This window comes from Triturus cristatus, chromosome 8, assembly GCF_964204655.1.
Source record: "Triturus cristatus chromosome 8, aTriCri1.1, whole genome shotgun sequence".
In the NCBI taxonomy this organism is placed as follows: Eukaryota; Metazoa; Chordata; class Amphibia; order Caudata; family Salamandridae; genus Triturus; species Triturus cristatus.
The window spans coordinates 275,969,529-275,997,205 of record NC_140591.1 but is presented as its reverse complement, the minus strand read 5'-3'; the positions used below and the strand labels follow the sequence as shown (position 1 = coordinate 275,997,205).

The 27,677-nt window shown below is 46.2% G+C and overlaps 1 protein-coding gene across 1 annotated transcript in view; it reads right to left on the bottom strand.

Moving 5' to 3' along the window:
* The window catches only part of ATM (ATM serine/threonine kinase), a 1,586,045-nt gene extending 1,582,629 nt beyond the window's left edge, over positions 1 to 3,416 (bottom strand). The window contains exon 1 of the mRNA XM_085621514.1: positions 3,163 to 3,416. The gene's annotated coding sequence lies outside the window, so the exon portion shown is untranslated. The remainder of the gene's footprint in view (positions 1 to 3,162) is intronic.
* Positions 3,417 to 27,677: the final 24,261 nt, after the last annotated feature.

Sequence of the window (27,677 nt, the reverse complement as noted above, 5' to 3'; positions counted from 1 at the left end):
AAGCACACATTGGACATCCGTGAAAGTGGGCTGCTATTGGCTGCCCATGTTGCAGGTGGCCAGAGATTGGCCCACGCCTGCTGGCGGGGTCTTGCAATTGGACTGTAGAGTCACACGTGACCAGGGGAGTCACGCGCTTCCCGGGAATCCGTCAGGTAGGACATACACAAAACAAACCCAAGGAAAGAAGCATGAAGGGTCCGGGGTAGCGGAGGGGGTGAAGAGCAGACCAACAGCAAGTGAGTGCAATGGGGAAGAAACCGAAAATAATATGTTGGGAGCATCAAAGCGGCTGCGAAAGTAAAAGTGATCGCGATCAAAATGCTACCATGGCCGGCCTACAGCTTGCGTGCATGTGCGCGGTGCTTAATGAGCATGATGAGGAAAGCCATATGGCGCCTCTGCTCGTAAGCGCACGCCCATGCACGTAAGCTGTAGGCCAGCCATGGTAGCATTTTTTGAAGCCCTTACTAAAAGTCTCGCCAGACCAGCACATGCGCTTGGTCAGGCGAGATCTAAAAATAAAGCAGCTGGCAGCTCGGGCAACCAGGTGGTCAACATCTAAGGTCGCTCTAAGGCCACCTGGGTGCATGTCAAATTATATACAACTTTGGGATAAAGTCGGGGCTGATGAGACAGGTTTTTTGGAATCAAACATGACACTTTTCAGTTGGACCAAAATAGAGCTGGGACCCTGGGAATGCCTAGGTGCTAGGCCTTGTAATCCTATGGTCCCCCTGAACACTTATAGTAGCCCCTACTGGAAGGAGGCTACTATAGGGACATATAAGCTTGCACTTATATAATGCTGGGTTCAGGTGGCCTACCGTAAGGGTGACTGGAATATATTAAAAATAGTGCTGTGACTTTGCGCATGGTGAGGGCACAGTCAAGGTTGAGCAGTCTGCACTGCTCATGCAGTTTGCATTGGTGGGACTGCTGTCATCTTTTTACCTGAGTCACTCAGGGTGGACCAATCAGTGCTTCAGGCCGTGGTGATCCCTTTAACTCCCATACCCAGGATACATCTCACCAGGGAATTATAAGGGGGTTAAAGTCCTTGGCATTGTGGTAACCAACTCAAATGCATGATATTTTAGTGCGAAAGCACTGGCACTGGGGCATGGTTGGCAGGCTCCAGTGCACTTTCAGAGTCAAAACCATCAGCATTGGAGGAAAAAGTGTGGAGGTGACTATACTAAAAGAGCTCTTTCTTACAGTGGTGTAGTGTAACCTGGCGGAGAGTGCAGTGGTTAGAGTATAGTGGTGTAGAATGCAGTGGTGTACAATAGAGTGGCATAGACTGGAGTGGAGCAGGAAGATTGCAGTGGCCTAGAGTGAAGTGGGATAGAGTGGAATGTTGAGGAGTGGAGTAGAGTGCAATAAAGTGCAGTGTCTTAGAGTGCAATAGTGAAGAGTACATTAGAGTGGCTTGACGTAGAGAGCAGTAGCTTAGTGTAAAGCGGCGCAAAGTAGAGTGCAGTGGCATGGAGTACAGTGGTGCACAGTAGAGTGGTGTAGAGGTCAGAGGCAGAGAGTGCAGTGCTGTAGAGTTGCGTAAAGTGAAGTGGCATAGAGTGAAGCAGGGTAGAGTGCAATGGCGTAGAGTAGAGTGATGCAGAGTAAGTGGCATATAGTGCAGTGGTGTAGATTGGGGCAGAGTAGAGTGCAGTGACAGAGTGCAGTGTTGCAAAGTAGATTGTCAGAGTGCAGTGGTCTATAGTAGAGTGCATAGGTGTAGAGTACAGTGGCGTAGAGTGGTGCACAGGAGAACAGAGTGATGTAGAGTACAATGGCATAGAATGGAGTTGGCTTACAGTGCAGTGCCATAGAGTGTGGCAGAGTATAGTGGCGTACAGTGCAGCAAGGCAGAGTAGACTGGCATAGAGTTCATTGGTTTGGAGTATAAGGGTGTAGAATGCATTTAGTGTAGAGTGCAGTGCTTAAGAGTGCAGTGGTGCATAGTAAACTAGTGTTAGGTAGAGTGCAATGGAATACAGTAGAGTAGAGAGACAGAGTGAAGTACAGTGGAGTGGTGCACAAGAGATCGCAGTGGAGTGGTGCAGAGTGGAGATGGGTAAAGTGGAGTATGCATGATGTGGTAGCGTACTGCTATTACAGGCACACAACAATTGAATTGACCATTATCATTTGCACAGAAGTACAGTTTTACAGCTAATAATAATAAAAGTATACAGCACACAAACGATAATGTTTGGCAATGTAATAACCTAGTGTATTGAACTGATCAGATTAAAATATTTGTTTCCATTACACTTCAGAATTACCAAAAAATGTGCTTCATTTGTCTGTTCTAATTCTGAAATGTCTATACAGTTCATTTACCGACATTTACATTTTGTTGTGTGCAAGAAAAAAAAATAACATTGTAAAGCCTTTCTCAAGCACATGCCCTGTAGCTAACATTTCTGATACATAAATCCTCTCACTTTGAAGTAAGATAAACAAAATTAAACACCAAGCTGCCTGGAAGACATAGCCTGACATTTGACCTCCGTCTCCAAATGCACAGCAAATTCAACAAGCTAAGAACAAGATTAAAAGGCCGCTTTACAGAAATCCAGTACTGGTGGGAGAATACAGTAAATTGGGTTTGTGAAACGGAAAAGACAAACTTAACCTGGACAGTTTTAAACAAATAAAGGCAGCAAATAGAAAGCAAGCAACTCTGAGTAACAATGCAAATGGTAAGCAAAGGACGAAATGCATTCCCATGGAAGCTTTCCTAATGTCCCCAAGTTGTCGTTATCCTTAAAGTAGCGTTTAAACCCAGAAGAAACAATAGAGAATGTAGTAAAACCTAACAAAATAATTCTGTAATCGATTGATATCCCTTTCAGATCAAACGTCCTCAATGATAACATTCACAATTCACATGGACAACCTGCACTGTTAGCCCAAAAATGAATACCTCACAGCCTTGTTAAATCTCCATTAGTGGACTGTTTTGAGTGGCAGGATGGCCATACCGGAGTAATTGAGTAAACTATATGACGGAAAGAAAGGTGATTGAGATTTTCTGATGTGCAGTCTTCGTTCATTTGAGAAAGCGAAAACTATTCTAGAGAGATATGCACGTATTTCACTTCTTACAGGTCAACACTTCCAAATAACGCAGGACTTTCCCGAAACGTGTCTTACCTCCAGCCGCTCGTCAAGCGATCTAAAAGATCTGACCATCCCACTTTTATTTCTTTCCACACAAACCAAACTAAATGTGCGAATGTCAAGTGGAGGTGTGTGACAAGAAAGCTGGTTTTCAAATTGATTGACAGGATAAGAGGCGGTGCTACAGGAGTCTGTATGGTTTTTTCTTTGCACGTACTCCTGCGATTGGCTACAATCAATGCTCGCACAAATACCGCCACTCGCTGCTGACCCGGAAGAGACGTCCCGGCTGTTCAGAAGAAATGTGGGCCAGCCACATGTGAGCCGGTGATTTGCTTGGCGTCTTGGCACGTGTATCGTGTGGCGCAGGCTGAATGATTCAGTCGAGGAGATACAGACAGACTGACTGGGCTGTATTGAGCTCCGCCTGCTGGACAGTGACAAGAGGAGACAAGCATTGAAAATGCAATAAGTCTCGCCCTCGTTTAAGTTAAATCAATTCTATTTGTAATTAGGTGGCTTTTTAGCTTTGCTTTTATTAGTGTTTTTCAAACTGTCATGTACATAACATGCATATGTATGCATATATGTATGCATGCATTTATATTTGTATTTATATAGATATGCAGATGTATATATATATGTTTATATATGTATGTATTTATATAAATATACACATACATATACATAAATGCATATGCATATATATATGCATATATATGTGCATATGTGTGCGCGTAGAGAGGTAGAGAGAGGAAGCGAGAGGTAGAGAGAAGTAGAGAGGGGTAGAGAGTAGTAGATAGAGACGTAGAGAGAGAGGAAGAGAGTAGAGAGTGGGTAGTAGAGAGAGAGTAGCAGAGAGTGAGTAGTAGGGAGTGAGTAGTAGAGAGTGAGTAGTAGAGAGAGAGTAGTAGAGAGAGAGTAGTAGAGAGTAATAGAGAGTGAGTAGTAGAGAGTGAGTAGTAGAGATTATTAAAGTAGTAGAGAGTGAGTATAGAGTAGTAGAGAGTGAGTAGAGAATAGCAGAGAGTAGTAGATAAAAAGTAGAGAGTGAGTAGTAGAGAGTAGACAGTGAGTAGTGAGTAGTAGAGTGAATAGTAGAGAGTGAGTAGTAGAGAATGAGTAGTAGAGAGTGAGTAGTAGAGAGAGTAGTAGAGAGTGAGTAGTAGGGAGTGAGTAGTAGAGAGTAGTAGAGAGAGAGTAGTAGAGAGAGAGTAGTAGAGAGAGAGAGTAGAGAGTAGTAGAGATTTAGTAGAGAGTAGTAGAGAGCGAGTAGTAGAGTGAGTAGTAGAGAGTGAGTAGTAGACGGTGAGTAGGAGAGAGTAGAGTGAGTAGTAGAGAGTAGTAGTGTGAGTAGTAGAGAGTGAGTAGTAGAGTGATTAGTAGAGAGTAGAGAGTGAGTAGTGGAGAGTAGAAGAGGGTAGAAGAGAGTAGTGGAGAGGGAGTAGTAGAGAGCAGTAGAGAGTAGTAGTGAGTAGTAGAGAGTGAGTAGTAGAGAGTGAGTAGAGAGTGAGTAGTAGAGGGTGAGTGGAGAGTGTGTAGTAGAGTAGTAGAGAGTGAGTAGTAGAGAGTGAGTAGTAGAGAATAGAGTAGTAGAGAGTAGTAGAGAGTGAGTAGTAGAGTGAGTAGTAGAGAATGAGTAGTAGAGAGTAGTAGAGTGAGTAGAGTGAGCAGTAGAGTAGTAGAGAGTGAGCAGTAGAGAGTGAGTAGTAGAGAGTGAGTAGTAGAGGGTAGTAGAGTGAGTAGAGTGAGCAGTAGAGTAGTAGAGAGTGAGTAGTAGAGAGTGAATAGTAGAGAGTGAGTAGTAGAGAGTAGAGAGTAGAGAGTAGTAGAGTGAGTAGTAGAGAGTAGTACAGAGTGAGTAGAAGAGAGTAGTAGAGAGTAGTAGAGTGAGTAGCAGAGAGTAGTAGAGAGTGAATAGTAGAGAGTGAGTAGTAGAGAGTAGAGAGTGAGTAATAGAGTGAGTAGTAGAGAGTAGTAGAGAGTGAGTAGTAAAGAGTAAGTAGAAGAGAGTAGTAGAGTGAGTAGTCAAGAGTAGTAGAGAGTGAGTAGTAGAGAGAGCGTAGTAGACAGTAGAGTAGACAGTAGTAGAGAGTGAGTAGTAGAGAGTAGTAGAGAGTGAGTAGTAGAGAGTAGAGAGTAGTAGAGATTGAGTAGTAGAGAGTGAGTAGTAGAGAGAGAGTAGTAGACAGTAGAGAGTAGAGAGTAGTAGAGAGTGAGTTGTAGAGAGTGAGTAGTAGACAGTAGAGAGTAGTAGAGAGTGAGTAGTAGAGAGTAGTAGAGTGTGAGTAGTAGAGAGTAGAGAGTAGAATGAGTAGTAGAGAGTGAGTAGTAGAGAGTAGTAGAGTGAGTAGTAGAGAGTGTACTAGAGAGAGTAGTAGAGAGAGAGTAGTAGAGAGAGAGTAGTAGACAGTAGAGAGTAGTAGAGAGTGAGTAGTAGAAGGTAGTAGAGAGTGAGTAGTAGAGAGTGAGTAGTAGAGAGTAGTAGAGTGAGTAGTAGAGAGTGAGTAGTAGAGAGAGAGTAGTAGAGAGTAGAGTAGTAGAGAATGAGTAGTAGAGAGTAGTAGAGAGTGAGTAGTAGAGAGTAGAGAGTAGTAGAGATTGAGTAGTAGAGAGTGAGTAGTAGACAGTAGAGAGTAGAGAGTAGTAGAGTGAGTACTAGAGAGTAGTAGAGAGTGAGTAGTAGAGCGTGAGTAGTAGAGAGAGTAGTAGAGAGTAGAGAGTAGTAGAGTAGAGAGTAGTAGAGAGTGAGTAGTAGAGAGAGAGTAGTAGAGAGTGAGTAGTAGAGAGTAGTAAAGAGTGAGTAGTAGAGAGTGAGTAGTAGAGAGTGAGTAGTAGAGAGTGAGTAGTAGAGAGAGAATAGTAGACAGTAGTGAGTAGAGAGTAGTAGAGTGTGAGTAGTAGAAGGTAGTAGAGAGTGAGTAGTAGAGAGTAGAGAGTGAGTAGTAGAGAGTAGTAGAGTGAGTAGTAGAGAGTGAGTAGTAGAGAGTAGAGTCTAGTAGAGAGTGAGTAGTAGAAAGTAGTAGAGAGTAAGTTGTAGAGAGTGAGTAGTAGAGAGAGAGTAGTAGAGAGTAGAGGGTAGTAGAGGGTGAGTAGTAGAGAGTGAGTTGTAGAGAGTAGTAGACAGTGAGTAGTAGAGAGTAGTAGAAAGTGAGTAGTAGGGAGTGAGTAGTAGAGAGTGAGTAGTATAGAGTGAGTAGTAGAGAGAGAGTAGTAGACAGTAGAGAGTAGAGAGTGAGTAGTAGAGAGTGATTAGTAGAGAGTAGTAGAGAGTGAGGAGTAGAGAGTGAGTAGTATAGAGTGAGTAGTAGAGAGAGAGCAGTAGACAGTAGAGAGTAGAGAGTAGTAGAGCATGAGTAGTAGAGAGTGAGTAGTAGAGAGTAGTAGAGAGTGAGTAGCAGAGAGAGTAGTAGAGAGTAAGTAGTATAGAGTGAGTAGTAGAGAGTAGAGAGTGAGTAGTAGAGAGTAGTAGAGTGAGTAGTAGAGAGTAGTAGAGAGTGAATAGTAGAGAGTGAGTAGTAGAGAGTAGTAGAGTGAGTAGTAGAGAGTGAGTAGTAGAGAGAGTAGTAGAGAGTGAGTAGCAGAGAATAGTAGAGAGTGAGTAGTAGAGAGAGAGTAGTAGAGTAGTAGAGAGTGAGTTGTAGAGAGTGAGTTGTAGAGAGTAGTAGAGTGAGTAGTAGAGAGAGAGTAGTAGGGAGTGAGTAGTAGAGAGTGAGTAGTAGAGAGTGAGTAGTAGGGAGTGAGTAGTAGAGAGTGAGTTGTAGAGAGTAGAGAGTAGTAGAGAGTGAGTAGTAGAGAGTAGTAGAGAGTGAGTAGTAGAGAGAGAGAGTAGTAGGGAGTGAGTAGTAGACAGTGAGTAGTAGAGAGAGAGTAGTAGGGAGTGAGTAGTAGAGAGTGAGTAGTAGAAAGTAGAGCATAGAGAGTAGTAGAGAGTAGAGCGTAGAGAATAGTAGAGAGTGAGTAGTAGAGAGTAGTAGAGAGTAGAGAGTAGTAGAGCATGAGTAGTAGAGAGTAGTAGAGAGTGAGTAGTAGAGAGAGAGTAGTAGGGAGTGAGTAGTAGAGAGTGAGTAGTAGAGAGTAGAGCGTAGAGAGTAGTAGAGAGTAGAGCGTAGCGAATAGTAGAGAGTAGTAGAGAGTGAGTAGTAGAGAGTAGTAGTGAGAGAGTAGTAGAGCGAGAGTAGTAGAGAGAGGTAGAGAGGTAAATAGAGAGAGACAGGCTCTGAAGATGAAACCACGCCTCTGTCTCCGAGGGACATCTGTGTCACTGCCCCAGGGCAGCAGCTCTAAAAGAAAAGAGCGGAAGTGAAAGCACAGCAAGGCCAACAAAGGTAGGGGCAGGGCTGCTTAATGGATCGGGGAGGAGATGGGAGGGGAGGGGGCTACTCTTTCACTGAGCACAACTGTGCCTTGGCTGGGGTTTAAATGACGCTACTCGGGAGTAAACACAAAAAAAACAAAAAACGGGAGGCAGAGGGAGTAAAGACAACACAGACAACCGGAAGGGCGGAAGTAAAGACAACACGGAAAACGCGAGGGGTAGAGGGGTACAGGAGTAAAGACAACACAAACAACAGGAGGGGGCGGGAAGAAATTGAACAGGGACAATGGGAGGTGGGGGTCTGGAAAGGCAACACAAACTACCATGGGGAGGGGGCCGGAGCAAAGTGTACACGGATAACGGGAGGGAGCAAAGTAAACGGGAACAGATAGCGCAACAGGAAAGTTACAATGCAAGCTGAGACATGATGCAATTTAGCTGTGACCCGGAAGCATGTTAAAGGTCCAGCCAGGTGGTGAAGTCAACAATCCAGTGACATCTTACAAACGATTTTCTCTTAAAGCTCAGTGCGCCCCTCTGAAGCAAGGCACCCTGTGCCGGGGCCCAGCTTGCACATGGCCAGACATGGCTCTTGTGTCTCACTTGGCATGGGACCCTTGCAAGCTGTTGAGGGGTGCATTCCTGCTCAGGCAGAGACCTAAAAATCCCCTTGAGGGTGAGGACATAAATGGAGACCCCGACCCGCTTAAAACCCTAGGTGCAGGTACTAAAAAGTGCAAGTACTCTACCTTTCAACCTATAGAAGTGCATGCACTGAGTACCCTTGAGTACCTACCCATTTAAAGCACTGTTATTGAGAATGTTTAGTAAGCTAGACACCGTGACATACAGGTTACACAGATCTGAAGAGCTGGGAGGCTTCCTTGCAGATCTATTCATATTTTGAAGTCATTGCTCTATGCACTTAATTAACAGAACAACGTAACACCCCTACCCCCCCCCTCCTTTGCCTACAAGCACCAGCCCTGTGCACTCCTGCAACAGGCGCCGGTGATCTGAGGCCTGCAGGTTTCATGTGAGCACGAGGAACAGGAAATGCTCGAGGTTTTTGCACATGCCGCTCACCTCATCATAACTTCTGGGTATCTCTTTGTACGGAGTAGCTCATGGGTATAATATTAGGACGAATAGTCTCCTCTATGGGGGACAGTTGTTTACCCAGGCATGTGGGGAAATTTGGATCACAGTCTTTTACCAACTTCCCAGGTCTCTGTCTGCCCAAGGAGCTGAGGTGTGATCTACTCAAAATGTCTGTAGGAGTACCATTGCTGCGAAGCCAGATATCTCTGGTTGTCACTGCAAATAAGGATGTCATCTGCGTAAAATGTGGTTTTATCTACGAGACTCTCTGGCCAGTGGAACCCTGTGACTCCTGAGAGTCTTATCATGCAAGCTAAGAGCTCATTTGCCATAGCGAATGAGAGGTATGAGGGGTCACCCCTGTTGCATCCCTCTCTTCATATAAATAAATAGCCCTCTCCCCTGCTCTAACCCTAGCTCGCAGGCCAGGGTATAGAGCGCGAATGTAAGCCATGAAGCTTGATCCAAAGCCCATTGATGGGATCCAAAGCCCATTGATAGCGGAAAATGAGATGACATATTCTCACTTTTAGAAACAAAGTGTTTTTCTAGATTACCAAATAATAATGCATGGGCGGTATGTAAGCCATTGACAGGGGACATTGCATTAAAGGTGTGGCGTATACTATGTCCGGTCACTCTGTGGCATAAAGTGTTTGCAACGTTTCTGGCTGCATGAAGCAGAAAACCAAGAAGGCTGCTTCCGTGTTTGCGTTTGATAGCTTATCTCGGTTTCACAGTCAAAAGCCCAACATTGAAATGAGAGGTGTAACGAAACTAGAGGTCCCCCCTGCCCCTTGACTCCTCCATCACCTACCCCCACACACACACACACAGGCGCACTGTGGGAGCCTATGTTACGCCACAGAGTCATTACCTCTGGCAAGAGGTTGGCTTGAAAAACAAGTTTACAAAAAAAAGTGCGGCAAGCTGATAATATACCTACTGTGTCACGCAGCAGGTAAGAGATCCAATCCCGCTGGGCGTGGCTAAAAGGAGACGGGGTGGCAACAAGCAATGATTGCCATGCCTTCAGTGAAATCATTGCACTGTCTTTAGCATAATTTGTGACGTCAAACGACTTGCACGAATCAAAGCTGAAGGCAGAGCTAGGACGAGGCTTCTGGAATCGTATCGATTCCAAGAAGCCTCATAAGACGAGAGCAGCGCATGCACTGCTGACGTCAGGCAGAGACCTAAAAAGGACGGCTTTAGCAGTGCCATGTGAACCGATCAGTGTAGTGGAGGAAAGGGCACATTTTCACAATAAAAACAAGCATTTGCAACGCAATAGGTCTTGCCTTTACGTGAGATTTTGAGCTATTGACATTGCAAATAACAATGCCTTTTATTTTTGTTTTTGTTTTTAAAACATGAATAAAAGGCATTGTCATTTACAATGCCAATAGCTTAAATTTGCGTAAATGCGATACCTAGGGCATTGCAAATGCTTGTTTTATAACGCAACCAGAAGGCATCAGAGCGCTTCACATGAGAACCAGTTGCGTTAAAGACGGACACATTCATTTTGTTAGGCACGGGGGGATTAAGTGATTTGCCCAGGATCACAGAGGAGAAGTGCCATGGGTCTCTTCTACTCTAGACGTATTTGTCTGTGTTCCTTATGGTTTTTATTGACCAATCCGTTCTAATGCACGATAACGCAGATTGAAGAAAGGAGTGAAAAAAACATTTCTACCACAAAAGAGAACAGAAACAAGGGTAAGTAGGTGCCAACTTATTCCATAATTTATACCTATTGTATAAGAGGTTAAACATAATGGCAATAGTGAAAGCAAACGCTATAAGGAATACGTTGTGTGCCAACTTATTCCATAATTTATACCTATTGTATAAGAGGTTAAACATAATGGCAAAAGTGAAAGCAAACGCTATAAGGAATACGTTGAATAGTCAGGGACCTCTCAAAGAAACCACTTGACCCCTGACAAACAATGGGACGGCGGGTAAAAGACCTTACCTCCTGTACCCCGACAGAACTCAAACATCTGATCTCCTCTACTTTGTCTCCGACTCTAAGCACTGGTTGAAAACCGACAGACTAAGGGAGTACTATTAAAGTCGTTTGGATTAAGCTCCGCTTTCATCCCTGCGAAAGGTTATTACAAAATAACACGCCACCAAAAGAGCTTTGAACAATGTTTTTAAACCAGTCTCACTTGCACAAGTGTGATGAGTGAGTCCAAATCTCACCACACATGTTAGGGGGCGGGGGGGGCAGAGGACAAAAGTCTGTAGTTTGTAGTAACAGTAGCGGCAATAGCAGCAAATAGGAAAAGAAAAAAATATCCCACACGCAAGATATAATCAAAAGCTTACCTTTGAAGCCGAGTCCTCATGCATAAAAACGTAAGTTTTATGCCGAGTCCGCCGTCAGGAGTTGCGCTGGCGAGCCCAAAAAGAAGTCCACAGATTGTCACGCCGCCAGTAAAGCATCTAGTTCTACGCGTGCACATCTTCTGTCCCACTGCGTGCATGCTTGGAATCCGTATTGATTCCAAAACGCCCTCGCGCGCTGCTAACGCCAGGTGAGACCTAAAAGACGGCCGTTTGAATGCCTAGTGTTAGTAATTAGGCAGCATTTTACAGGTGGGCGCGCCAGCAAATCTAATGGGAACGATCAGCCAAGGGGTCTGGCTTGGCTGTGATATTGTTCTTTCTAATCGTGCGATAAGCATATAATGTTTACATATAATATAGAACTAAACAATGTTTTAAAAAATTATTTTTTGTAATGTAAGAGCTTTTCACTTTAGTACTTTAGATTATATTAGGGCATTGAGTGCCTTTCTATTTATTTATTACAATTGATTGTTCCTCATGCAAACCAAACATCCATGAACTGCCCATGGTGCTATTAGGGAACTAATTAGTAGAGACAGCTTTTAATTGGCTAGTTCCCTGAAGGGAACAAAATATGGTGCCATGATCATTGATGATGGTGCGTAAAAGGAGGTAACGGGATAAGGGGGCATTTGTGTTCTCCAGTCAGTCCCTGACTGACCTGTGAACACCTAAGGCACTGGCCTTTGAATAAAAACACAATTTCTCCCCCACTTTACCAGAAAATCAACAGCTCAACTGCATCCAAGTTGGGGATATCGATAAGGAAGGAGTAGGAAGGGTGTACTTGCTGCATGCATGACCTTTGTCAGCCCTTCTTCAGGTTGAGGCATTGGCTTAGCTCGCCTCTGTCAAAGCCCGGTCCTGCCAAGAGGCAAGTTGGGAATTGTGCCCCTCCATAAGTCTGAAGCTGTTTTTCTAGATGGAGCAGTGGTATAGTCTGTTAAACACTGTACACAAGGAGATTTTGTGCAGGGCTTATCCTGAGCAGATGTATTTCAAGTTCCTGTTAGGAGCAATGAGGAGTAAAAGGAGGCACCAAGTGATCAGCGACAAGGCTGTGACTGCTCTCAGGTTTCCTGGTTTCACATTGTGCAATTCTGTATCTCTTTGCCATTGTACTTCGTGTATATGTGGTATCTGTATAGCACAAACCTAATCAAGAGGTTGTTCACTGTTAATGCTTTCTGATATCGTGTTCTTTAAAGAGGCATGTCTTCAACAATTCCTTAAATTGGAGCAGCATTGGGGCGGTCCTGGTGAATACCAGGATGTTTTTCCACATCCTGGATACCACCTGGAAAAGTCGTGCTGCTTTTCTTTTTCTTTTATAGAGTTCTTAGTCTCCACTCTTTTGGTGACCTGGCTCCGAGAGCCAACAGAGATGGTGAGCTGGCCTGGAAGATAAGTCAGAGTGCTGGTCACAGTGGCTTTGTGAATGATGTCACTGATTTTGAAGATGGAGCGGACCATCAAGGGGAGGCAATGGGGTCCATTCAGTGGCGTAACACAGGCCCCCGCGGTGTGGGGGGCTCCAGGGGGCCCCTCAGCACAGTACTCCGGCCAGAGAGCTCCTGATAGAGTCCAGATTGGGCCCCTCCAGGTACCTTGCAGGGGGTTGCACCACTGGTTACATTAGGATGTGGGTAATGTGACACTTCTTCAGGCCCTGGATGAGACATGTAGGACGCCCTTCAGAGGTGCCTGTGTGGAGTATGGGAGAGCAGGCTGTTACCACCAAACATATGTTAGAGTAAAAGGTCTTCAATAGCAGTTTTCAAGTTGCAAGGGGGCTGGTACTGGACTGTCTTTGTTTTTGTCAATGTATTACTTGAGGGTGAGGTTGGTGTCTAGTATGAATCCAAGTGATTTAGCTTTCAGTGAAAGTTTGGGTTGAAGGCATCCAGGCTCATGTAAATAAGCCAGCCTCGTCCTATTTCTGTTTTTTGTTGTTCTTGGCAAATATCAGGAATGTTGTCTTGATTAGTTTAGGCCTTATTTTGACACTGGGCATCCTTGTCTGGATAAGATTTAGGCACAGTTTGAGACGTTGGATGTGTGAAGCAGTGGAGACTTTGAAGTAAAATTTTGTATCATTGGCATATAGTGAATATTGATGCTGTTATCTGTGAATAGAGCTCTATGGGGCTCCATGTAGTGGTTGAAGATGGCAGGGGATAATATGAGAACCTTTGGAGACTCTGCAGGTGATGGGGATCTTTATGGACCTGTAGATGTCTGTTGGAACAGTAGGAGGAGAACCAAGTAAGGATATTGGCAGTAAATCCCATTCGAGAGTCCAGGGTGTTGATGAGGGTTGGATGAATGAACTATTTTTAAGGCAGGTGAAAGGTTTGGCAATATCAGGAAGCAGGGGTCATCTTCATCTGTGGTCAGGAGGGCATAATTTACGGTGCGGTTGTTTGTGATCTGAAGCCAGATTGGTAGTCGTGCAGGAGATAGTTAGCAAAGACGAATGCTTTGTCTCTAATTCTTTGAGGAGCTTCAATCAGTACATTGTTAATTGTATATATATGCACTGTATGCTAAATGAAGTTGCCACTAGAAGGCTTTCTGAATAACATTACAAAGTTAAGAGAAGGCTTTTTAATAATATATCCCCAAATTCCTCTCACTTAACTAAGAGATTAACTTTAAAAGTGACACCAATGCCTCGGTAAAGGTAATTGAAGATATTAGTAAAAGGAGACCCAACCCCACTACACGACTCCAGATCAACATAAGTGAAGTTCAGAGACCAGCTACAGAACGTAGGACAGACTAAGATTTCTGCTTTTTGTGTTACTAGTTCAGGTTTAGATAGGCTGTGGGTCTCTCTACAATCTCAATCCACAAAGTTATTTTGTAGAGGAAGAGGGGGTGAGGGGCTCAGCTGAAGACATTCCCTATACACAGACACTGCACTGGCCGGCCCATGCTACATATGTGACCTTAAGGTTGGATGTCTTTTCTGTCTGTAGCTATGCTGGAAGTGAATACGTAGTCACATCAGAGCCAGCTTGTATGCTCCTGGCTCAGAGAGAGTGCAGTCAACCATCCACATGTGTTGCGGTGCACAGACATGTAACTGAGTGGTAGTGGGAGGTATAGTGTCTCCTATAAACAGAAGACCCCGTGCACTGTAACTGGAACCCCTGACCTGACCTACCCCATGCTCTGCACCACACTCTCTGTTGGCTGACACTGTTGTACTAATGCAGCTGTGTGTCTTCCTGTTAAGTTCCCTTCTTGTGTTCCATGTTGAGGTAAGACTTTGGTACTCCTGGATGCTATCATGGGACAGGACAGTGGAACAAAATGATGGTCAGGCAATCTCTTTTAGAGCCATGGTCTGTCTGTGACTCCAGCTGAGGTTCTGAGTACCCAGGAGTGAACTCTCTACTCAATTACGAGTACATTTCACTGCTGAAGCGGTGTGCACAATGAATCTTGATGACCACAAGTGTGCTTAAAAAAAAAAAAAGAATGCCCAATTGCATTGTAGAAAAATAACAGATCAAACCCTGTTTATTTCAGCTAAGCAGTGGTGCTTCGTTCTTTGTGTGTGTTTTTTTACTTGTCAGGTAATTTCCTAAATTGAAAAACTAAGGTCCTATGTTGGATGGAACTTCTACACCTGTCAGAATTTCTACCTCTAGACCTGTCAGCATTTCTACATTTACATAAACTTTTTTCCTTGTCAAACGTGTACAATATTCGGGTAAGCATATGCTGCTCAAATCCATATGCAAACAGCCACAATTTGAAATCCTGACATAGTTTTGAAGGCTCCAGCATGACAGAGCTAGGGGGTTCTCTTATGCTTCACTTGTACATAACACTCACACAAAATTAGACTATATTCTATAATGGGGGAGGAAGATGTCTTAATGCTCACTATCTGGTATGCTCTCTCAGACCCTTCGACCTTGCGAGTGGAACTGGAGTTGACAAGACCACAGGCTAGGGTTCCAACTAGGAGACTCCAAGCTGAGGTGTTCACAAATCTCACCTTTGCTGAGCAGGTACCCACATGTATAAGCACGCTCTTTGAGACGAATTGACGAACAGCAGTGTAGGAGAGTAGGGTCTGCTATCCTATGGTCACCCCAAATTTTTGCTTTTTTTGCTTCACTGGTTTTTGACATATTGAGGCTGTGGGCCTGCCAATCAGACCCCCAGCCTGCTGTTGCCTTTACTAAATTTACACTATGCACCCTAGGTGCATAACCAATTGGAAGTGGATCACCCTGTGAGCCCCTGTACCAGTGTACACTAGGTACCCAGGGCATTGGTGTATCTAAGGCCTACCAGGGGCTGAAGCATGTATTATGCCACCCCTGGACTGGCCTAACAAATTTGACACAACTGGCTGATCACTCAGCTGGGGTAAGTTGGTGTACCCACCTCTTACTTAGGTGTAGTATACCTATACCTAACCTTAAATGGAACACATGGTAACCTATCAGCCACTCCTATAGCAGGCCTTGACAATCCTGAAGGCAGAGTGCTTGGTTCCATGTGAGATGGTGCTCTGGCATGAGCTGAGCCTGTCTGCAGTGGTCGGAACCACTTCCTTCTACTGTTTCCAGATATCGTCATACCATATACTCTTAAGTGCATTATGAACCTCGCGGTTAAATGCTATCTTTAGTTTGACTTTATCAAAACATGTCGAGTAAGGTGTCATACGAATTGGAATACTAACCCCTCGCCAATTCTGGCGACGGGGTTAGCATTCCACCCTTCTAGAGGGACACGACATGTACAGTACCTGAAACCCGGGTAAAATCAGACATAGCCTCAGCTCCACAAAATGGATGCTGCCACCACAGACACAAGTCTGCCCTCCTGCTGCTGGGAGTCCTTCCAGCTTGGGAGGTGTGGACAAAGGGTTTCCTGCCAGGGGAGGTGCGTGCACCACCCCAGACAGGATTTTGTGTATTGGTCAGGTAGGGCTTGAAAGAAACCAGACATGCCTGAGGCTCACAAGGAGCCTCGGTGCATATGCCAGTTCAATCCGGTCCTGGGGCACACCAGTCCCGGGCCTGGGGCGAGCTGGACAAAGGATTGGGGGTGTAACCACCCCCCTTCCTGGTCCCACCCTTAGGGAGGGACCTAGCAGGTAGTCCGGCCCCTAGAATCCGCTTAAAGGTAGGAGCTGTGTCCTAAGACTTCAGACATCCTGGAATCAACTTAACTACAAGAAGAAGACGGGAACTTCGACGCTCTGCTGCACAGAGGACTGAAGGAAATCTCCCCTGTGGTCAGGGAGTGACCACCTTGCTAACGCAAGCACCATCCAGCGAATCAACGTCTGCTTTGCCGCCGCCGGAGCCCGAGCCCAGAGACTGAAAAGACCTGGACCTCCAGACCTCTCACCGCCCGATCCACAGTCCCTGAAAAGAAGGAACCCGTGGAGGCACCGAGACACGTGGAGCCAGCCATCTTGAAAAGACCACAACAAGCTGCAAGCGCAACAACCGAGGCTCCCTCCAAGTTGTGCTTTGGGTCCTGAGAAGCCCAACACCCGAGCAGCATCTGCACCAAAGGTGAGCCCTCCAGCATCTCCACGATCTGCGTGGGGTCCTTCTGCATTTTGCCACTCGACGCGCCTAACCGGTTGCTGGCCCGCTGGCTAGTGGCCATCTTGGCGACGAACTTCAAGAACTACACCGCTGGTCTGGTTGCTCCAGACTGGCCCTTGCTCCCCTCCAAAGGAGCAGTCCCTCTGACCTTGCTGGTCAGAACTATCAGCTTATTTCGTTTTCCACAACAATTGCTTTTGCCAAGGCTTGTTTGCTTCGACCAAGTCGCCGACACCGCCGACAGCGAGAGCCTTGGTGGGACAGCTCGTGAACCGACTCCTGGACGTCGTCGACCTTCAGGGACCACGTGGCTGCAGAGACAAGCTGCACCTTTCCTCCTGTTTGCACCCGACATCGCCTGGTACCCACCTGGTGCCACGCTGGTCACTGGCTAGTGACTGTGAACACTGTCCCCTCTGCTTACAGGTCTTCTACAACTCCGATCCACTCTTGGATCCACCGCATCCCTTCCGGACCGACCGCCTGCAGCATCCTTGTCTTCAGGCTCCATTGAACAGATAGAAGAAACCCGACGCACTTCGAGACCTATGCACCCGCTTCCTGTGGGTGAGGTAAAGCTGGCACTCCGGTGCCCAAGTGTAGAGTATCATCTCTAGTGTCTGTGTTTCCAATCTTGAGTTCATAGTCCATCCGGAAGATCCTTTTTGCAGTAACTTTGTAACTTTTACGCACCCATTAAGAACCTATGGGAGCCCGCGTGTGACTGTTTGCTCTGCACACGCAACCCGTGGACCTCCTGGTCACTAACTAAAGTTAGCTCCTTGTAGGCCCAGCGATTCTAGAGGCCCTAGGCCTTTTCCCTTTTCTGTTCGTGGTACTTATACCACTATTTTAGTATATGGTTCGAGTGGCCACCACGGCCTATCCATATAAAGTGCAACTTCTGTGTATTCTAACGTAATCTTGTTTAACGATTTGTGCTCCTGTGCTCATAAAGAGTCTAGGGGATACTTTGAGAAATAAATACATATATATTTTGAATATATATCTGTGTGGTGTCCTTTCATTGGTATAAAAGGGGGTTACATTTGGTAAAACAGCCTGCTTAACACGCTTTAACGAGTTTAGCCTCAAAGACTGCTTAGCCTACGCTACCACTAGGGCAGCTAGTCCGAAAAGGTTGACTTACAACCACACCATAAGGGTTGCTTGGCATGGTACAAGGTGGTCACTTTAACTAGTGAACATCATATACCAGGCCAACTTCCCACATTGGTGAGCAGCGGTTGGATTTGAGCTTGCTGTGTTTTACCATTGTAATCTCTTGGTTACCAATTGAAAGATCACATAGGTACCTGTAGGTACATATAAAACAAGATAGATATACTTAAGTTCTACTGAACTTAGTTGTTGTAGAGCAAAGGGAGTAGCACACCCTGACTACAACTACTAGATAGGTTTAGTAGGTAAACCCAAGTGTAGGTAGATTGCAACACATCCACCCACACTTAAGAGCAATGGCTGGGGCAGAGGTGTTCACTGTACCCATATCTGTTGAGAGTGACCCCCAGAGGGCACCATCCATCTTTGCTACCCTTAATCAAAATGAGCTCAGGCAGTTGGCAAATAGCAGGGGCCTTAAACAGCCCAAGAATCCTACTTCTGCTGAACTCAGAGAGCTTTTACAGGCTGATGAAGATCAGAAAGCTCTCAGGAAAGCCTCCCAGTTAGGCCCCTTAGGGACAGGAACAGGAGGCCCCCCTTCTGAAGATGCTACTGAAGTACCCCTTTCCAATAGTCATCCCTTAGATGAGAATCATACTACAGAGGAGGAAAGTGATGGGGATACAGGAGGTAGTGAGGATGAAGGGAGAACTAGCCCAGTGCCAAGTGTTATACGTGGCCCAGCTAACCTAAGGCTATTGCGGACTGACAATGGGATCCTCCCATTGGATCTCCCCAGTGGACTTAACCAGGGGCTTGGGAGGCAAAGGAATCCCTCAGGTGAATCCAATGCTTCTCATACCTCTAGAGGCTCTCAAGGTCACTCCAGGAGAAGGATGACCACCCCTCAGAGGAGGGAACATGAGGCCAGAATGCAGGAAGCTCAGCTGAGAATCAGGAAACAGGAGCTAGAAGTAGCCCTGATGGAAGAGAAACTGAGTAAGGCTAGGCGACCTAAAGAGAGTGGGTCTATACCCACTGGTGGCAGCATTGTCCCTAAGGACAAAGATAGGGTCTTTGATAATAGGAACCTGTCCAAGGTTGTGCCCCCCTACAAAAGTGGGGATGACATCCACAAATGGATGACTGCTCTTGAGAGAGCCTGCAAAGTGCAGCAGGTTCCTGAAGACCAGTGGGCAGCAATCTTATGGCTCTCCTTTGAAGGTAGAGGCAGAGATAGACTCCTCACTGTTAGAGAGGAGGATGTCAGAAACTACAGAGGCCTGAAGAGTGTCCTAGTTGATGGGTTAGGCTTAACCACTGAACAGTACAGGTTAATGTTCAGAGACACCCAGAAGACACAGACTCAGGACTGGTCTGAATACATTGAATGTGCCACTAAGGCTTTGGAGGGTTGGTTGCTGGGAAGTAAGGTATCTGATTATACAGGATTGTACAATTTGATGATGAGAGAACAGATTTTAAATAACTGTCAAAACCAGCAACTGCATCAACACTTGGTTGACTCTGATCTGACCTCTCCCCAAGAATTGGGAAAGAAGGCAGACAAATGGGTCAGAACCAGGGTTAAGCAAAAGAACCAGAACCAGGGCCAAGGGGGTGATCAGAAGAAAACAGACCAAAAGGGTGGAGATCAGAAATCTAAAGACCAGAAGTCTTCAACAGGGCCCCAAACTAGTACTAAAGAGGGTGGGTCCCAGCCTAAAGGGAAGAAGAAAGAAGGTCAAAAGAAACCCTGGTGCAACTCTTGCAAAAATACAACTCACTGGACTAGTGATTGTAAAAAGGGTGGAGCCCCCAACACTGTTGCCCCTAAGGCACCTGCTCCCAGTACTACTGTTAGCAGTGTTGGTCCCCAGACAAAGGGTGTAGTGGGAATCACTATGGGAACTGAAGGAGATTCTGACTTAGACAGAACCCTGACACAGGCAGTCCTGATCTGTGATGGGGACATAGATTTGTCCCTGACTGTGAGCCCCAGTAACCTGGGCAAGTACAGACAGACTCCTTTAATAAATGAAAAAGTGGCTAAAGCCTACAGGGACACATGTGCCAGTGTCACTATGGTGACACCAGGCTTTGTGGATCCTGGACAGTACATACCAGGTGAGAATTACCTGGTGACCAATGCCAGCAATGCCACTACTTCACACAGTGTGGCAGTTGTTAACTTCTCATGGGGAGGGGTAACTGGCCTCAAAAGGGTTGTGGTTAGTGCAGACCTCCCAGTAGAATGTTTGTTGGGCAATGACCTAGAGAGTTCTCTATGGTCTGAAGTGGAGTACAGGACACATGCAGAGATGTTAGGTATATCACCACATGTCCTTGCTGTGACCAGGTCACAGGCCAAAAGGTGCCTTACTGAACCTCAGGTCTTGGATCCTGGAACAATGGACCAAGCACCTACCAAGAAGAAGAACAGGAGGGTCAAGGCTGTGCCTTTCCCCTGCCTCAGAGTGATGATCAACCCTCCCAGGAAGCTGATCTAGAGAACCCTGAAGGAACTGTCCCTGAAGAGCTTGAACCTGATCAGGTTGAGTTTCTGGGGACAGGGGGACCTTCAAGGGCTGACTTGAGGCAGGCTCACTTATCCTGTCCCTCTCTTGAACCCCTCAGACAGCTGGCTGCTGCTGAGGCTGCTGGGAATGCTCAAGGTACCCATAAAGTGTATTGGGATGAAGGGCTCCTTTATTCAGAGGCTAGAGACCCCAAGCCTGGTGCCACCAGGAGGTTGGTTATACCTCTGCAATTTAGGGGCTTCCTTCTTACCTTGGCCCATGATATTCCTTTAGCAGGACACTTAGGCCAGAACAAGACTTGGGACAGGCTTGTCCCTCACTTTCACTGGCCTCACATGAATGAAGATACCAAGGAGTTTTGTCGCTCCTGTGTAACCTGCCAAGCCAGTGGCAAATCAGGTGGCACAACAAAGGCCCCCCTGATACCACTACCTGTGGTGGGGGTCCCCTTTGAAAGAGTGGGAATAGATATAGTGGGTCCCATGGATCCTCCCACTGCATCTGGGCACAGATTTATACTGGTGGTAGTGGCTCATGCCACCAGGTATCCAGAGGCAATTCCCCTTAGGACCACTACAGCACCTGTTGTGGCCAGGGCCCTGCTGGGAGTATTCTCCAGAGTGGGGTTTCCTAAGGAGGTGGTTTCTGACAGAGGTACCAACTTCATGTCAGGATACTTGACAGCTATGTGGAAGGAATGTGGTGTCAACTACAAGTTCACCACCCCTTATCACCCACAATGCAATGGGCTTGTTGAGAGATTCAACAAGACCCTAAAGGGTATGATCAAAGGACTACCTGAAAAGCTCAGGCGAAGATGGGACATCCTTCTACCCTGCCTTCTGTTTGCTTACAGAGAGGTCCCACAAAAAGGAGTTGGTTACAGCCCCTTTGAATTGTTGTTTGGGCACCCTGTAAGAGGCCCACTGTGTTTGGTGAAGGAAGGATGGGAGTTACCTCTCAAAAAGCCTAAGCAAGACATAGTGGACTATGTACTTGGTCTCCGCTCCAGGATGGCTGAGTATATGGAGAAGGCATCCAAAAACCTTGAGGCAAGCCAGGCCTTACAGAAAGCTTGGCATGACCAAAAGGCTGTCTTGGTTGAGTTTCAGCCAGGACAGAAGGTATGGGTGTTGGAGCCAGTGGCCCCAGCAGCACTCCAAGACAAATGGTCTGGACCCCATACAATCCTGGAAAAGAAGGGAGAGGTCACCTACTTGGTGGACCTAGGAACTCCCAGGAGTCCCCACAGGGTACTCCATGTTAACAGGTTAAAAGCATATGTTGACAGGGCAGACATGGGCTTGCTCATGGCTACAGATGAGGGACAGGAGGAAGAGAGTGACCCTCTCCCAGACCTGTTGTCTCAGAACCCTGAAGATGGCTCAGTTGAAGGAGTGACCCTTGGAGGCAACCTCAATGATCATCAGCAGACTGAATGTAGACAAGTTCTACAATCATTTCAACACATGTTTTCCTTGATACCTAGCCAAACTGACTGGTGTACCCATGTGGTGGACACTGGTGACAGTCTGCCTGTAAAGAACAAGCTCTACAGACAACCTGACCACGTCAGGGACTGTATAAAGGCTGAGGTACACAAAATGCTGGAATTAGGTGTCATTGAACCCTCAGAGAGCCCCTGGGCTAACCCAGTGGTTCTGGTCCCCAAACCTCACACCAAAGATGGCAAGAGAGAGATGAGGTTCTGTGTGGATTACAGAGGACTCAATGCTGTCACCAGGACAGATGCACACCCTATTCCAAGGGCAGATGAGCTCATAGACAAACTAGCTTCTGCTAAGTTTTTGAGCACATTTGACTTGACAGCTGGCTATTGGCAAATCAGATTAGCTGAGGAGTCTAAGGCCAAAACAGCATTCTCAACCCCAGGTGGGCATTATCAATTTGTGGTGATGCCCTTTGGTCTGAAGAATGCACCTGCCACCTTCCAAAGGTTGGTGAATCAAGTCCTTACTGGGTTGGATGACTTTTGTGCAGCATATCTTGATGACATTGCTGTCTTTAGCTCCACCTGGGAGGATCACCTGATCCACCTGAAGAAGGCTCTTGAGGCTCTGCAAAGGGCAGGCCTCACTATCAAGGCTACTAAGTGCCAGATAGGGCAGAGTAAGGTTGTGTATTTGGGCCACCTTGTAGGTGGAGGCCAAGTTCAACCACTGGAGAGTAAGATACAATCCATCAAGGACTGGTCTCCTCCAACCACCCAGACTCAAGTTCGAGCTTTCTTGGGCTTGACTGGGTACTACAGGAAGTTTGTTAAGAACTATGGGTCCATTGTGACTCCTCTTAATGATCTGACATCCAAGAAGATGCCCAAAAAGGTTCAGTGGACAGTAAGCTGTCAAAAGGCATTTGATGACCTGAAGGAGGCCATGTGCTCTGCACCTATCCTGAAAAGTCCTGACTACTCCAAATAGTTTATTGTCCAAACAGATGCTTCTGAGTTGGGTGTGGGAGCTGTGCTGTCACAACTTAATGTAGATGGTCAAGACCAACCCATTGCTTTTATTAGCAGAAGGTTGACCCCCAGAGAGAAGAATTGGTCAGCTATTGAGAGGGAGGCCTTTGCTGTGGTGTGGGCCCTGAAGAAGCTGAGGCCATACTTGTTTGGCACTCACTTCAAGATTCAGACCGACCATAAGCCCCTCTTGTGGCTAAATCAGATGAAGGGTGAAAACCCCAAACTGCTTAGGTGGTCCATTTCCCTACAGGGGATGGACTTTACAGTGGAGCACCGGCCAGGTACTGACCATGGGAATGCAGATGGTCTCTCCAGGTACTTCCACTTAGGACATGAAGACGAGACTGGTCAAGGCTAGTTTAATGTCCCTGCGTTTGGGGGGGGGGGGTTGTGTAGGAGAGTAGGGTCTGCTATCCTATGGTCACCCCAAATTTTTGCTTTTTTTGCTTCACTGGTTTTTGACATATTGAGGCTGTGGGCCTGCCAATCAGACCCCCAGCCTGCTGTTCTCTTTACTAAATTTACACTATGCACCCTAGGTGCATAACCAATTGGAAGTGGATCACCCTGTGAGCCCCTGTACCAGTGTACACTAGGTACCCAGGGCATTGGTGTATCTAAGGCCTACCAGGGGCTGAAGCATGTATTATGCCACCCCTGGACTGGCCTAACAAATTTGACACAACTGGCTGATCACTCAGCTGGGGTAAGTTGGTGTACCCACCTCTTACTTAGGTATAGTATACCTATACCTAACCTTAAATGGAACACATGGTAACCTATCAGCCACTCCTATAGCAGGCCTTGACAATCCTGAAGGCAGAGTGCTTGGTTCCATGTGAGATGGTGCTCTGGCATGAGCTGAGCCTGTCTGCAGTGGTCGGAACCACTTCCTTCTACTGTTTCCAGATATCGTCATACCATATACTCTTAAGTGCATTATGAACCTCGCGGTTAAATGCTATCTTTGGTTTGACTTTATCAAAACATGTCGAGTAAGGTGTCATACGAATTGGAATACTAACCCCTCGCCAATTCTGGCGCCGGGGTTAGCATTCCACCCTTCTAGAGGGACACGACATGTACAGTACCTGAAACCCGGGTAAAATCAGACATAGCCTCAGCTCCACAAAATGGATGCTGCCACCACAGACACAAGTCTGCCCTCCTGCTGCTGGGAGTCCTTCCAGCTTGGGAGGTGTGGACAAAGGGTTTCCTGCCAGGGGAGGTGCGTGCACCACCCCAGACAGGATTTTGTGTATTGGTCAGGTAGGGCTTGAAAGAAACCAGACATGCCTGAGGCTCACAAGGAGCCTCGGTGCATATGCCAGTTCAATCCGGTCCTGGGGCACACCAGTCCCGGGCCTGGGGCGAGCTGGACAAAGGATTGGGGGTGTAACCACCCCCCTTCCTGGTCCCACCCTTAGGGAGGGACCTAGCAGGTAGTCCGGCCCCTAGAATCCGCTTAAAGGTAGGAGCTGTGTCCTAAGACTTCAGACATCCTGGAATCAACTTAACTACAAGAAGAAGACGGGAACTTCGACGCTCTGCTGCACAGAGGACTGAAGGAAATCTCCCCTGTGGTCAGGGAGTGACCACCTTGCTAACGCAAGCACCATCCAGCGAATCAACGTCTGCTTTGCCGCCGCCTCCCGCCGGAGCCCGAGCCCAGAGACTGACAAGACCTGGACCTCCAGACCTCTCACCGCCCGATCCACAGTCCCTGAAAAAAAGGAACCCGTGGAGGCACCGAGACACGTGGAGCCAGCCATCTTGAAAAGACCACAACAAGCTGCAAGCGCGACAACCGAGGCTCCCTCCAAGTTGTGCTTTGGGTCCTGAGAAGCCCAACACCCGAGCAGCATCTGCACCAAAGGTGAGCCCTCCAGCATCTCCACGATCTGCGTGGGGCCCTTCTGCATTTTGCCACTCGACGCGCCTAACCGGTTGCTGGCCCGCTGGCTAGTGGCCATCTTGGCGACAAACTTCAAGAACTACACCGCTGGTCTGGTTGCTCCAGACTGGCCCTTGCTCCCTCCAAAGGAGCAGTCCCTCTGACCTTGCTGGTCAGAACTATCAGCTTATTTCGTTTTCCACAACAATTGCTTTTGCCAAGGCTTGTTTGCTTCGACCAAGTCGCCGACACCGCCGACAGCGAGAGCCTTGGTGGGACAGCTCGTGAACCGACTCCTGGACGTCGTCGACCTTCAGGGATCACGTGGCTGCAGAGACAAGCTGCACCTTTCCTCCTGTTTGCACCCGACATCGCCTGGTACCCACCTGGTGCCACGCTGGTCACTGGCTAGTGACTGTGAACACTGTCCCCTCTGCTTACAGGTCTTCTACAACTCCGATCCACTCTTGGATCCACCGCATCCCTTCCGGACCGACCGCCTGCAGCATCCTTGTCTTCAGGCTCCATTGAACAGATAGAAGAAACCCGACGCACTTCGAGACCTATGCACCCGCTTCCTGTGGGTGAGGTAAAGCTGGCACTCCGGTGCCCAAGTGTAGAGTATCATCTCTAGTGTCTGTGTTTCCAATCTTGAGTTCATAGTCCATCCGGAAGATCCTTTTTGCAGTAACTTTGTAACTTTTACGCACCCATTAAGAACCTATGGGAGCCCGCGTGTGACTGTTTGCTCTGCACACGCAACCCGTGGACCTCCTGGTCACTAACTAAAGTTAGCTCCTTGTAGGCCCAGCGATTCTAGAGGCCCTAGGCCTTTTCCCTTTTCTGTTCGTGGTACTTATACCACTATTTTAGTATATGGTTCGAGTGGCCACCAGGGCCTATCCATAAAAAGTGCAACTTCTGTGTATTCTAACGTAATCTTGTTTAATGATTTGTGCTCCTGTGCTCATAAAGAGTCTAGGGGATACTTTGAGAAATAAATACATATATATTTTGAATATATATCTGTGTGGTGTCCTTTCATTAGTATAAAAGGGAGTTACATTTGGTAAAACAGCCTGCTTAACACGCTTTAACGAGTTTAGCCTCAAAGACTGCTTAGCCTACGCTACCACTAGGGCAGCTAGTCCGAAAAGGTTGACTTACAACCACACCATAAGGGTTGCTTGGCATGGTACAAGGTGGTCACTTTAACTAGTGAACATCATATACCAGGCCAACTTCCCACAAGCAGACAGTAAAGGTACTGAGTGGGAAGCCATGAAGGTTGCGTGTATTTCAGGTATGTAGTTGTTGTGCACATTAAAAGAAAGGGTGGGATGCTTCAGAAGCTTGCAGCTCAAAGCATAACATACCCTCAAAAATGGGAGAAGGTAATAAACAAATTGAGATTGACATTGGAAAACACACTCATACTCAATTTAGGCAGTAGTTATGCAGGTAGAGGAACAAACATGAGCGTTTGTTGGCTTGCCTTGTTAAGATGGAACAATTCACCACGTCTATAACAACATAACAGACACAGGTGGGCATGATGGCAGTCCCACAGGAGGGAATAATATGTGTATTTGAAGATGGGTTGGAGCTGATTTCTCTACAAGTGTAAAATACAGACCAAGGTAGAAATATCACATATCTGAATATGCTGCCAATATTGAAGATAAACCCCAATCAGAAAGATCACGTAGATGCCTCGTTAGACAAACAAGAAATAATATTTGTGTTGGTGGACAAGAGGAAAGACCTTGAGTGGTTGATGTCAGGATGCCTCCTTGATACATTGATGGAGATACATGAAGAAGGGTATGTGTGTGGTTATTTTCCGGCAACAAAGCGGCAAGCAATGATCATCATGATTTTCAAACCAGACCGAAAGCTGGAGGTCATCACATCATATTCGGCCAGATGTGCTTTTCAGTCACAAACCCTGCAGTTTGCTAAATCACAAGTTTTGCCACCACTAATTGGCTTGTACTAACCCCATTTAATGATTCAGTAACATGTTACCGAATTGCTAAATGGATTTAGTAAATCAAAAGGAATCCCTATTTAGATGTGGCTTGTTTAAGGTGTCCCTTCCAAAACGCAATTCCTTATCGTATGTATTAATGTTTTGCGACCTAATATCGTCCACAAAGCAGTAATAATTTACTACCTACTAAAAGAACCAGTGCCTACTCTTAAAACTGAAAGTTGAACAGTTCAGTATTTTATTGTTTTTCTTTGCAAAACACATCTCGTTTTCCTTTAAGGAAGCTGGGTTGCATTTTTTGAGAAAAGAAAATGCTTTATCTAAAATCAATCATAGACATGGTGGTCTGTTGACCCCAGCAGGCCATTATCCCTGTAATATCTGTTATTCCTAATGGGTGGCAAATTGCGACCTACTTCATTAATATTCACGAGGTAGGTTGATTTGCGACCCATTAGAAATCTCTAATTTAAAAATAAAACTTAATACATTAAGAATAGAGATTTGGGCTTGTTCTGAATAGGAAACATCAGAAGACACACCTGTAAAGCCCCGCAACACGGTGTGCATGTAAGGGACACAAGATGAATAATATGAACATAATAGAATTCTCAGCAGTTTTGTTACATATGATTGTACCTTTTGCATGATCTCTAATCATCAGCTCTAGCGAACATAGGCAGACAGTACCCAATAATACCTACTGGCAAGGTCATTGCAGTAATGCACAAAGTGTATAGTGGGTAATCATGTATTGTAATGTGAAGCTATGAACAATAACTGATCAATAGAACTGCTTAAAACCTTGTATATGAATGAAACTGTTATACATTTAATGTACAAGCAGCTGTGTAATTAAAAAAACCTAAAAAAATTCAATAAACAGTTGTTTCGAAAAAAGAATAGAGATTCGGAAAAAATGCTGTTTAGAAATGTCTATTCTAAATGTTCGTACATCTCGCTCGTACAGAGTTATGTGCTTAACACTGAAGTCAAATTACTCATTAAAGTGGTGTGTAGCGCTATTAAGAATGATATATTGGGGGGCGTGGCCTGAGGCATCAAGATGGCGGTCGCACTCTAAGAGTGCTCCGGACCCTTCCGTCATCCGCCTCGAATCCAGCGGACATCGGCGCCCGT